The sequence below is a fragment of the Anser cygnoides genome, chromosome 1 (assembly GCF_040182565.1).
Source record: "Anser cygnoides isolate HZ-2024a breed goose chromosome 1, Taihu_goose_T2T_genome, whole genome shotgun sequence".
Taxonomy (NCBI): Eukaryota; Metazoa; Chordata; class Aves; order Anseriformes; family Anatidae; genus Anser; species Anser cygnoides.
Genome location: NC_089873.1, coordinates 10,432,147 through 10,444,362, shown reverse-complemented (window position 1 = coordinate 10,444,362; position 12,216 = coordinate 10,432,147).

Below are 12,216 nucleotides of genomic sequence, written 5' to 3'. Positions count from 1 at the left end.
GCACTTAAAACTGAAAACTCCAGCTGGGAAGTGTTCTGATACAGGATAAATCAGAAAAAAATGCATCAAATATATCTAAGTTGTAATAGAAATTTTCCTTTCTGCATGTTGTATTTACCCATAAAACAACAATTTAACAATACAAACTATTTGTCTGATACTGTGTCTACCATTGAATGGGCACTTTTCCATTCTAACCTGTATGAAAACATGAGCTTGCAAATGCAAATTTTAAAGGTATTTTTAATAGCATACACAGATAATGTCATGTGACATTCATTTATTCCTGAAACATATCCAGTCAAAAAGAATATGCAGATATTTTCATCCCATCTCATCCTTATTAAGCTGAATAATTTTTTTTACAGCTGGGTGAAGAAACAGTAACATGATACCAAAATAAGTTTTTCTTCACATCTGAAGAGAAATGTTCGTTTGTAAATTAAATGTCTGCACGTATTACTTACAGACTTGAATGCTGCTGTGAAGCACTGCGTGCCTTGTTCAGATTTGTGCTTCCTTGATTCATTTTACTTGAGCCTGTTCTAAAGCCTGATGAAGTCAGTGTTAGTCTTACCAATGATTCTGTCTTTGGATCAGGTTCTTTTTTCTTTTGCTGTTTACTCCTAAAAATTTAACAAGCATGAACTCTTTCTCACCAGTCTCCCCAAGCTGAGCAGGTGCTGAAATGTTCTACTCCTGGAACTGCTGCTGTTGTTTCTGTTAATTAGGCCACAGCAAAATGTATTCCTTTTTTTCTTAACAAGAATGGAGCAGAATGATGCATTTGTTCTCAAGGGATATGTCCATTTTCTATGCGTGAATGCACTATCCAAAGCTTTGCCTAGCACATGTCAAACACATTTGTCTTCTCCACTAGAATAATTAAATTACAGCAACTTGTATTGTAGAAAAATTAATGTTTTTTTCTAGATCAATTAAGTTCTTTCCTTGAAAGAAAAGATTACTAAAATTGTATATATATAGAAGACATTCTTATATACAGAAGAAATCAAGCATACCTTATCATTAATATATATATATATTGGTTTGAATTTACTTAGAGTATATACCTAACGGGCATCAAAGCCTTCAGATTTTTACCGGACATAAAACTTGAGATTTCCTTGAAGATACTCCCTACACGTGTAAGTTCAAGTATTAATCAAATACCTACTTCAGTCAGTTTTTAACTTCAGTTCATGCTCAGAGCTGTTTGAATGTATTCATGAAAGTGTTATAAAGAAACATATTTACAGAAGTATTTGCAGGGTCAAGCCATTAGGGTATACAGTGTTTTGGCCTGTGACAATTTGAAAATAAAGTAGATCATTTCTGAAAGCATTGAAAATACCACTATTCAATCAATTTTTAATTTTTTTTTCATATTCTTCAATAGTGAAGTTCATTATCATTTTTTTTTTCTGTGCCATTTCCATCTTGAAATGTAGTCTTTGCTGATAAATAAACCCACTCACACACCATTTTGACAAAATTTTCTGTCAGTGGAGAAGCCTAAGAGCAAACTATGCTTCCTGCATGGTGTTAGTGATCACTGCTGTTTGAATTGCTTGGTGTTAATGACCACTGCAGTATTCTGCTGGGTCAATTTGGATGGAAGTCTGATGTTTGGGAGAAAATAGGTAAGTGTGCCCAGAAAAGTTAGATGTAAATAATAATGCCATTGCATAAAATTCCTGTTTTATTACAAGTCTGAGCTGCTAACAGAAAGAAGCATGAAGTTGTCTGCTAATTTAATTCTGCTAGTGCTAGAAAAATAGATATACATAACTTGACACATTTGTAGGTAGCACAGAGATTTTACTGTAATGTAGCTTCAGGGAATAGATATATATAAACACTGCATGATGCATTCATATTTTCTACTGAAAATCAGACTGCTGACATCAGTAGTTGTAGGAACTGAAACTTAGACAGTAAAAACTGCTGTGCAGCAGTGCAAAAGTGCTGCAACAGTGAGAAGGAGGGATGAAATCAAGAAAACACAAATCACTCATTTTGATACCTGCCCCTAAAACTAGTCAAAAGACTTCCACTTATCACAATGGAGTGCTGGATCAGGTACTGAAAAAAAGATTTGGGAATAAAGAGAGAAGGGAAAAAGAGAGAGAGCACATACCAAGTCACTCCGGTGAGGGCATGAGCTCAGACCTTCCCCTGTCTCCAGTGGCTTGCTTATATGTGTTTTGGTATGTGTATGTGGTTTTTGTAATTTGTATGTAATTTTTGATTCAAATCTATCTATCTATCTATCTGTTTAGATTTCATTTTTCCATTTTCAGTTTAGAGTAAAATTAACATGGTCCAAGTTTTCAGCTTCTGGTTATATTAGGTGAGTGACAGCTACTTATCTATCAATGAACCTTAAGTAAAGTAAAAACTCTGGTTTCTAAGCCCAGGTTAGGGATAGCTGCTAAGTGGGATAGATTATCTTTGCTGTAGGGGAGACAGGCTAGTAAAGAATGTAATTCTGGGAGCTGTGTGAATTATCTATGTTCTCCAGAAAGTTTTAAACAGTTACTGATGTAGATGACAATTTTAAGTCTACATGGAGACGTGGTTTTATTGTAGATGGCTCCTTATTTTGTTAAACAGTCTATGATACTACCTACTTAAGCAGGAGAGAGCTGTGAGATGGTCTTTGGTGTGTTTGCATCTGAGAGGCAGTGGAAGATTGGAATAATGTACATGCAAGGCTAGAGCTATTTCCACATCTCGACGTTTCCACATGAATTGAGCCCAAGAAAGCTTTGGTATTGTAGAAACTAGGAAAGAGGATCATTTCCTAAAGACTTAAGAATACCTAAATTCCTCATCTGATCCACTGAAGAGTTAATATGTAGTTTGGACTTCAGTGGCATAGCCTTAATTTTTTGCTAGGTGTTATGTAGAAAATGCTGTATTCTGGGTGAAAATGAAAAGACACCAAGAACACCCTTGAGCCTACAAGCAAAAGTTTGAGAAATGTAGCTGTAAATGTCTCAAAGTAATTTAGAAACAAACTATGAAAAATGAAAAAAAAAATAGGAAAATACTAGTTTTTTTTCAAAAAACAGACAAACCAACAAACCCCTGAAGTACTTAACTTTTTTATTTTCATTTATTTATTTATTTATTTTCCCCTGGGAAACACTTCCTGGGAAATATTTCGATGCAATCCAATATATTTTAAGTTTGAGACAATATATGTCAGGTATGCATTTTTCTAAAGAAAAATTACAATAATTTGTGAAAGCTGTTTCTCACAGCTATGACAATAAAATGGAAATCGCACAGATCTTTATTAAAAAGTGGTCTGATTGAAATGTTTTACATATTCTATGCCCTTGTTTAATAAGAAAAAAAAAAAAAACTAAAACTGATTGCATTTCTATTTGTAATGGATTTTTATCTTTCTCCACAGCTGCCTGGCATTCTGGTTTCAGTTTCACTCTGTTTTGTTTGGCTGCCTAGATGACACAGCTGATGAGACACAAAAATAGTTAGTTTGACTTGAAAATAATACTGAGTTCACTGCTCACTGGAAGCTTTACACCCACCACACATCGAGAAAATATTTCCTTGTCTCTTTAGTTTACTGCATTTTACCACATACTTCTGTGCTGGTTGCAATAGGTGAACCATTAGCATTGTTTTGATATAGGAGAGACCTCCAAGATACGTTAAAGTGTTGATGAACAACTGAGAGACTGGAAAGGGCCTTGCTGCTTATTCTTTCAGAAAAAATGCTCACTTCACATCATGTCTTTTTCTAAGTCTTAAAAGGTTGTTATAGACACTGTAACAAGGATGCCTACTGGGGATGATCATTTGAAGATAAGTTGAGCCTTCATCTTTATTAATACAGTTAGTAATACAGAATGATTGCAATTACTCTTTCTGAAATGGTTTTATTTGGTTAATGAAATCCAGGAATAGAGGTCCTTAACAATGATATAGGGCTAGTTTGAAAGGATAGTTGTGCCTTAAATGCATTATTATTAAAGAAAAATTATCTTAATGTTTTTTGTTGTATATTTGGTGTAAATTAAGTACCTGCTGAATAAATTGCAGCTGCTTTTTCCTAATATGTTTAATTAAAAACCTGAATTTTAATAAACAGTAGAGTGCTTGAAAAAAAATAAAGGACACATTTTCTTAATAGGAAATTTTCTACTTTTTGATCTAAAAATCCTTAAACAAAAAAAAAAAAAAGTTTGTTTCTTCGAAAGAGAAGACAAAAAGTTCACCAGAAACTTCAGTGTGGTGTTTGCCAAAACTAATATTTGAACTACTGGACTACTAAATAAAGGATAACATGGAAGGCCTACTGACTATCAACCTGTAGCGGACTGGAAAGGTGAGCGTGATCTAGAAGTGCCAGCTTAGAGAAACACTGAAAAAGACTGTTCTGTGTACTGGGTCTAGGTGTTAGTGTTCAGCTTCTCAGCATACTCTGTAATAAAGACACTGCTGAATAGGTATGTTGGCTGATAAAAATATACGAAGCTAGAGCATTCAGGTGCCTCCCACATCAAGGGTCAACCATATAGAGACTTCATTTAAGATATCTTTATCTGCAGTCAGGTAGTGGTTGGATGTCCGAAAGGGATGGGAGTGAAACAGAATAGGAAATTTTCTGATTAGTAGTGTGCTTATGGAATGAAGGAAGTCTTAGGTTTAAAATCTGAGTGTTACAGTCCTTTGTTATCCTTTACGGTGAAAAGTGAGGCAAGAGGGCTGAGAAGTAACAGAACAAGGAGCATCTCCTCCAAAGCAGGAGTTACGTAGTGCAAACTGTAATCTCTGCTCATGCTGGCATGCCAGAAGTGGGCAGAATAATAGCAATTCTTATCTCACAGGGGAACTGGGAGAGCATATAAAAAGATTACAAAGAGCTCTGATACTGAGTTAAAAACATTAATTTAAAACTGCCTACAATTACAATTGTGTCATTTGGCAGATATCAACTGTTTAGATGATTGATGGAGTGGCACTACCTATCATACTCAGTGCCTAGTACATATAGGTAAATATAATGCTATGACTAGAATTAAGCATTTTATTTATTGAAGTGTAAACATCTGTGGTTAGCTTAAAAATCATCCGAGTGGTTCTCTTCTAAAATTCCGCATCTGGTCCTTCCATTACTGACCATAATGCTTGTGTATATTTGGTCTTAGTTTGATTATTTTTTTTTACTATAGTTACATTTTCTTTTTCGGAGAACATGTGGTCGTGAAAGGGAAAACAGAGTTGATGTAGAAGGAAGAACTGAAGTTCAAAGGCAAAGAAGTGGGTAAGACTGACAAATGATCCTACTGTGAAATGATAGCTGTTTCTTGTTTGTATAGCAATAGTGCTAACCAAGTACACACAGAGACACAGTGTGCTTATATATACATGTCTACCAGACGCTGTAAACATGAGCTCATTGAAGATCCACTTTTGAACTGGTTTAAATCAACCTGGTCTAGAAACTGCATTACCTTATTAGTGGTGTTACGAACACCAAGAACACGAAACAAACTTAAGTACCTGGCTTCCAGAGAGGGACAGCCCCAACAAAGTTTATTATTGCCTACAAAGTTAACATTACTGTCACCTATATAGTATGTATCTGTGTGTGACCTGGTCACTTGAGGCTTTCTTTGCAATCAAATGGGAGAAACAAATATTGAGGGTAGGACATAGTCAGGTAGTTATGACTAGAGGGATTACATTTTAGAGTGACAATTTTTCATAAAGGAAGACACGGGGTCACTAAATATATTTGTCTAGATAAGACCCATCGTCTGTGAGTGTCCAGTTAGCCTTGGTGCTTACATCTATGTTGCAAAAAGTCAATCTCTGTCTGAGAATACTTGCTGTCTAATTAGATAAGGAAGGAAAAGAATAGTTTTGATATTTCCAATGTATTCAAAACTTCTGCTAAATAAACAAGATTTGGAACTATTGTGATATTTATTTAAATCATCTTCTTCATAGACTTTTTTTCTTCAACCAGCATCTTCAACTGGTATTGTCATTGAGACCAAGGCTGTTAATATCATGCAATCCTGTAATGTATACACAATGAGTATTGCATCTCATAATTCATAAAGCCAGGTTTATACAAAGTCACAATCCTCACCCCACAAAGCGGAATTATAGCTGTACCTTTGTTGTCAGCTTTGAACTTTGGACATTTACCAGGCATGTCACTGACAAAACTGAGCAAAAAGATTCAGTACTTAAGATTACTTATGCATATTCGATATTCATTTATTTAGCAGAGAAAAAACAATCCACTGCAGTGGTTTATTTTAGTTGTAATAAAGAATACAGTTCAAGTAAACTCAGTACACAGAACAGCAAAGTAACTGACAGCTACATAATCAGTTTAAAGTGTACTTGCTAGGATGAGTAAAATTCCTTTGGGAATCCCAATGAGATTTGTATAGCTTCTGCACTTAGTGTTTTTCTACTTTGCATCATGTAACCTGACATCCATATTTTACACGAAGAGGAAAATAACAGAGATTCATGTTGCTAGTGTCCATCTGTGAAGCATAACACAGATTTATGTGTTTAATTAAAGCAAGAAAACACAGTTTTGAAAGTAATGAACACTAACATGTATAGAAGATATTTTTATTTATTTATTTTTTGTAGGTATCCCCTACAATTCCAATTAGACTGAACATAACCCAGTTCTAATAGGGGTGAGCAATAGGTGGTTGTATATGGGAATTTCAGCTCTGTGCATTAATAGTATAACCTTGTAGATCTAACTGTGCTGATTTAAGACAGTACTGCCCCAGCTGTTCACTTGAATTTTCAGTGCAAAGTCACATTTGTTATTTCCATGAATGCTAATCATCTTCAATGAAAAGTCCATTCTGATACTTTATGAAGATCTTTGGTGATGAGTCAGACTAAGCCAAAGATATACCAACTCAGGCCATTTGTGTTGCCCAGAGAACTGTCCTTCTCAAGAAAGGGACAATAAGAATGAGTACTGGGAAAAAACCTTAAATCACTATAACTGCAGAAGACCTAATTTATATGTTCTAAGTCACACCATGTGTGTCAGGGCTATTTCCTCTTCATTAATGCAGGTATAACAATAATCTATTGCTTCATTTCCTCTTTTACCTAAGACGTCAGAGACAAAATCCAGCAGCTCCTTTGCTGCTGTACCATAAAAAGAGATGATCCAAATTTTCTAAAAAAAAAGACAACACAGAGTAAACTATACAACTTGGAACGCTGTGCAACCGTTACACTAGTTTTATGCCTATGAGCATCACCTGTATGAAGCCATTGTTAGAAAGGATGGAAAATAATATACCCCGTCCCTGGAGAATCCAGGAAAACCTTACTTAGGAAGTACCAGATATATTCAGATGAGCCAGAAACAACCATTCACTGTCTTTGATTCTGCTTTTAATTCACTCAGGTGGAATATATTAAATACATGATCTAAAGGGCATGAGGTGTGAAGAGAATGAGCAATGAGCACTCACATCTGCAGATGTCTTTCTTTAAAATAAAAGCAGGGATAGTTTTTTCTTATATTCAAACAATGTGATCAGCATTGTAAAAGACTACACCAAATTACATAGTTTCTATGGGCAGAATGAACTGAAAATCTGAGGAGATAATTAATAAGACTATAAACATGAAAAAAATCACTGATAATTCATTTCTGAAAAAAAAAAAAAAAAAAGTATATTCTACCAGTGAATAGATGCAATTATATTAACATTTCCCAGGCTCTTTTAAAATGCTACCACTGCTCACATTATCAGAAGGCCATTGTTATAGTTCTAACTTGGCTGCTTTACAAACCTGGTGTGATAGTTTCACCCACTATCTATCCTTTCCGAGTGATTCAGATTGGTTCAACCTCAGGTAAGTACCATTCCTATATTTTTATTTTTATTTTTTACCTATACACTGGGATGTGCATTTTCATTCTGCAAATATGCAGGAATACTCATTCTCACTTCATGATTAAATTGCAGAGATCCTCAAACTGTCAGAAAGTGGAGTCCCAGACCCTCTTTGGGGCTCTTTCATGGAATGCATTAAGAACCAGTACATCAACATTGCCAACTCCTCAGCTGGTACTCATGTGTGAGCTCTGATGGTGCTAACACAGCTCTTTCCCTGAAAACCATCTGAGGCTTTGTCACGTACTTTCATGAGCAGATGACTATCAATTAGAGTTATAAGTTCTCAGCCCATTTAAATAGGCATTAAAACCTGGCTATTTAGTTTAGCTGCCTAAAGGTAAGGATATTTATTTTGGTGAGTGATCTACAGTTATAAAAAAAAAGGAGATTAATTAAAATCGTACTGCCCATACAGTGTTATGGCCACTCTGAGAAAAATACACTCCACTCAACATCAGAGAGAATGCAAATTCCTGTGTGAATTGCTGTGCTTTATGGTATGCAATCCAAGAAACTTACTGTAGTGTCAGAAAGTTGGTTTTAGTGATAACCTGGTCCAAATAAAGTTAATTCTGTGAATAAATATTAAGTAAAAACTACTGTCGGAAATGTTTGAAGTTCTTTTTCCCTCTCCTTCTCCTGAAAAGTCTGTGCTTTGGCCGGCAGCTGTGCACACTGTGCAGTTCATCTGTCTGAAAGGACAGCTGATGTCACCTCCTGGCCAGCTGGCAAGGTGTTGCTATCCTCACAGATGCCAGTACATTCCTCTGAGAGGGAATAAATCAGACAACTGCCACCTGTGACACTGATGTCCGTTCAAACATCTCTCTGTTCATGTTATTTAAACTGTAATGGAAAGGCACAGTCAAAAAAATCTGTCCTCTGTTGCAACCCCTTTGCCTGGAGAACTTTCTACTTAAGGCTGTGAAAGCAGCAGGCAGATGGTACCTGGTATGGAAAGTAAGTTCTTCCCCTACATAATCAAATGCAACTAGAAACTCCTTAGTGGAAAAAAATAATAATAAATAAATGGTGAATATCCACATTCCTAGGGATTCACCTGATTTCACATGGAAGCAACACTAAGCAATAGGATTCAAGTGTATCAAGTAGGCTGTCATATATTTTTGTCTTTTATTAGCATATAGTTGGTAGTATCTGTTTGAGGAGAACCCCTCTTATCCTAACATATAATTAAGAGCACGACAGGAAAGAGAACTGTTGGTATCAGTGGTTTAGTACAAAAAGCATTATCATTCCATAGTTTGACCTCTTCCAACTTTAACGCCCTCTGTAAAGATGCATTAGACGTGAGTGAAATAAGTCCAAGTGCACCTATCTCCCAGAGCCCTTCATGTATTTCTAATATGTAATAGCTAGAAGCTGGCAAATGAAAGACAGTGCCTGAGGCTTCTGAAGCTTGAACTAAGCCTGGTTTTTATTCTATTTATGTGAGAAATACTAATAATTAACACATACAGGTTGAAAAGATTTGTGCTGGGCAAGAAAACCCATGAGAATGCCTGACAGCTTCAACCAAAGTCTGTAGCTTGAATTCAGAATCACCTACCACCTTTTATACCAATGATTAAGTGTTTTAGATTACATAAATTTTAATATGGATAAAGTATATCAATAGCTACTTTAAGTTTTAGGGGATCATTTTATTTCTACAGAGACATACACAGTTCTTAATGTTGGAAATCTAAAGTAGTTCTACATTTGTCATAAAAGTTCAATGAGCTCCAGGGAATTTTCTCTGCATTTTTCTTTTAACCAGGATAAATGACTGTAGTAATAATACAAGTAACATGGTGTAATCACTTGAACAAACGGTACACTGTCTTCTGACCCATGTTATGCACTCTCCTGACGCTATGTTCCTCCTTGTCCTATGGTTCTGCTCTTTGCTGTAGAGGTGAGGTATTTCCAGTTATGAGCTAACCAAAAGTGTAAGCCCTCTTTAATTAATTCCAATTACCTCACAGTTTCTCTAGGCTAAGAAAATGTACAGGGATGGTTGCTAAAGATGTAATGATGTGGTGTGAGCCATCTTTATCTTGGGTGTAAGAAAAAGAATAGTCGGGAATTTCTACTTACTGCTGTCAGTCACAGTTTCAGGCTGTAGTACTGGTTAGAAAATAGGCGTGTCCATTGCCACAGTGGTGTTCCAAGCACTACATTATAGTTATACACACTTTCTCTGACCTAATGAATATTTAGGTATTCATCCTGAAGACGTTGACTCCCTGCTAAGGGCATTGGACATTCAAATGTAAGATACCTGTAGAACTGGGAAATTAAGCCAGAGTGCCAACACCCAAGCTGAATATCCTGGCTGAAGAGGAAATACCAACTCCTTGTCTGCCTGCTGCATGTGACATTTTTAATGCATGATAGAGAGAGCAGATATCAATGAAAAATACAGAAGATCTGCAGGTGATCTAGCATGATTTTTAATTCACAACTCGTTGAAGTTTAAGAATCATAAAGATATCAGATGTTTCTGAGGCACTTGGAGGTCAAAAGTGACTTACATTAGACACTCCAATATGTTTTTGATATTCTGGATTGTTTAGGTAGCCTACAATATTGCCTTTTGTTTAAAAACATCTTCCCTTATATACTCAAAATTGCTGCTTAGGAACTCTGTGGCTCCTGCATCTTTAACGATGACCCAACTCCAGGGTACTGAGGAAGGAAATATCACAACTCTTAAATGGATTTTTTAATCTTACCCTTTGCTTTACCTTATTTGCCTAAGTAGTGTGTTCCAGGTGTTCCCAGAAACAGATCTTTTATTTCCTGAGGAATTGTACTGATAAAATTTAGATTAAATGGTTGGTAAAGTTTCATTGAAGTTTCATTCTTTGGAGCTGGGACCTACAGTGTCAGGTTCCTCTAGTAATTTGTATGTCAAACTTTTTCTGCACCTAGAACTCTATGGGTCATAGCAAGAGGGACTAAAGGAATATTTTGGATCATATAGTCCTCCTAAGTATCCTGTAATCAAACCATCCACAAGCTGTATCTTATTAAGACTAGATTTTTTTAGTCTCTTTGATGTTTTCAGGACTTTGCCATTATAACTATAAGAAAATTTATTCTTAAAGTATTCTTGGTATATGCTTATTCCTGTATTGGAATTGGTTAGAATGTGAACAGCTTCTCCTGTGATATTTGCTCTCCTTTTCTCACTTCCCTCACTAGGCCTATGTATTTTTTAGAAAACAATCAAAACTCCTCTCAGTCTTTCTTTATTATGCTAAATAAGCCATGCTTTTATACTGTCCTCTCATATAGCAGTCCTTCCATCATAAAGCTACTAGTTGTAAGTCCTTTCTACCCCCATTTATCCCAATATCATTTTTTCTTTACCTCTTACCTAGATTATTAAGGTTCAAATGATGAGCCACCACATTCTGCATTGGAGTTCTGCCTCTTTCAAAGGCAGGCTAAGTTTAGCAGTAGTTAACAATACTCCTTACAACTGTTACTTTTGCATTTGCTTTAAAAATCTATATCAAACAGAAAGGAACAGCATACCAATACATTATAGATGAGAAGGTTCTCAGTTCAATAACCTGCATGTGAGGATCAGTGAGTAGGATTAGATTTACTAAGCACAGATGAAAGACAGGAATAGAAGGTACTCAAAGGTTTTCTACTCCCCCTAGTCTAAGTAATTATTTCTCATCTTCTGGGAAGAAAGTTCTTTGACATAGCTGGATTTTTTTTGTTTGTGTTTTTGTTTTAAATACTAAACATTGCCCATCGGTTGTAGGTATTGTATGAAAGGAAGATTTCTGCCTCTTTCCTATTCTTGATTTTTTTTACTGCAGTAAGAGGAATGCTGCTCAACCGTTTATTTTCCCTTGAGCATCCGGGCTGTAGAAAGGTGCATGGTGTTTTTCTGTACTGTCCTAAAGATGGCCTCTGGGATGATCTCAACACCAAACCCATGTATCATGCAGACAATGATCTTGCACATCCAGCCTTACAAGAAACTGGGACACATCCTCTGAAGTGTACAAAACACATTGTTCCTAACAATGCTGGCATACTCTTCTGCATAGAGTAGGCAGTCTGTAGGCAGGCAACTGTATGAATGGGCAAGGAGCTAGGAAAGAAAAATCTGTGTCCTTCTTTTTGTGGGTCATGTAGCTGCAGCAATTGAGTTTTGACTACTTTTATTTTGTGAATTTCTTCTTTGTCTGCTTCTGTTGCTACTCAACATTTCCTGAGAAGTAGCTGCAATATATAACTTGTATGATTC